We start from the raw sequence: 995 nt of genomic DNA, 5'->3' as shown, positions 1-995 counted from the left end.
TCATGTGCACCATCTTCATTTACTGCATCTTTGTTTTTTCATGAGTCAGTTATTTATTGTTGTTTGCTATTTGTATTTGAGATTACTTTTAGTGCCTTTCTGAATTTAATCTATATTAAAATTCTGGACTAAATGTTATCTCAGTTCCTTATCAATATGTTGTTTTCACTTTTATTATTATTTCTCCAAAGATTCCTGATATCTGCCTTTATTTGTTTAAAGTCCTTTCCACAGATTCGGCTGAACACCGTGTTGGGACATTTACTACTGGCATGAATCAATTCTGTGAAAGCACAGCTTCAGCACAGGGACAAGGGATTCCTATGTTGCACAGAAGGTGGTCAACATCCGTCTGTAAACATCTTCATTCACTAGTGGAGAAGCGTAGTTACAGATGCTATTGTAGGGACACAGGGATTGGCTAGGAGTTCGAACCCTCGGATTCGCTAACCATGTCACGAGGTGTGCGAGCGCGGGAGAACCAGTCTAGTGTTGTACTCCGTCCAGTGAGGACGTATTCGTTGGCTGTTCTTAGTTGTGAGTATTGCGGTTGTTACGGGGTTTTTGCCCATGCGATTAAACTCTGTCTTCAACACTCACCGCTTCTGGACATCGCTACATTGGTGACCCCGACGTGATTCGACGATCACAAGAAGATGGGAGAAGCAAATGGTGGGCAAGTCAACGCGGTCGACGTTCACCTGCCCCCGTTCTGGGCCCATCAACCGCACCTGTGATTCATACAAGTGGAGTCCCAGCTCCACATTAAGAAAATCGTGGAGGACCAGGAGAAGTTCCACCACCTGGTAAGCTGCCTACAGCCCGAGGTGGCCGCGCGGGTGGGACAGTACCTCACCAACCCTCCCCAAGCCGGGAAGTACGAGGGGCTAAAGAAGCTCCTCCTGAGGGTTTGTGGCTTTAGCCAGAACCAGCGGGCTCTGAAGCTCCTTCACCTACCGGACCTGGGGGATCGCCTACCGTCCGCCCTAATGACG

This window comes from Rhinoraja longicauda, chromosome 29 (genome assembly GCF_053455715.1).
Source record: "Rhinoraja longicauda isolate Sanriku21f chromosome 29, sRhiLon1.1, whole genome shotgun sequence".
Taxonomy (NCBI): Eukaryota; Metazoa; Chordata; class Chondrichthyes; order Rajiformes; family Arhynchobatidae; genus Rhinoraja; species Rhinoraja longicauda.
The sequence above is the reverse complement of the archived record's forward strand: the minus strand, read 5'-3'. Positions refer to the sequence as shown.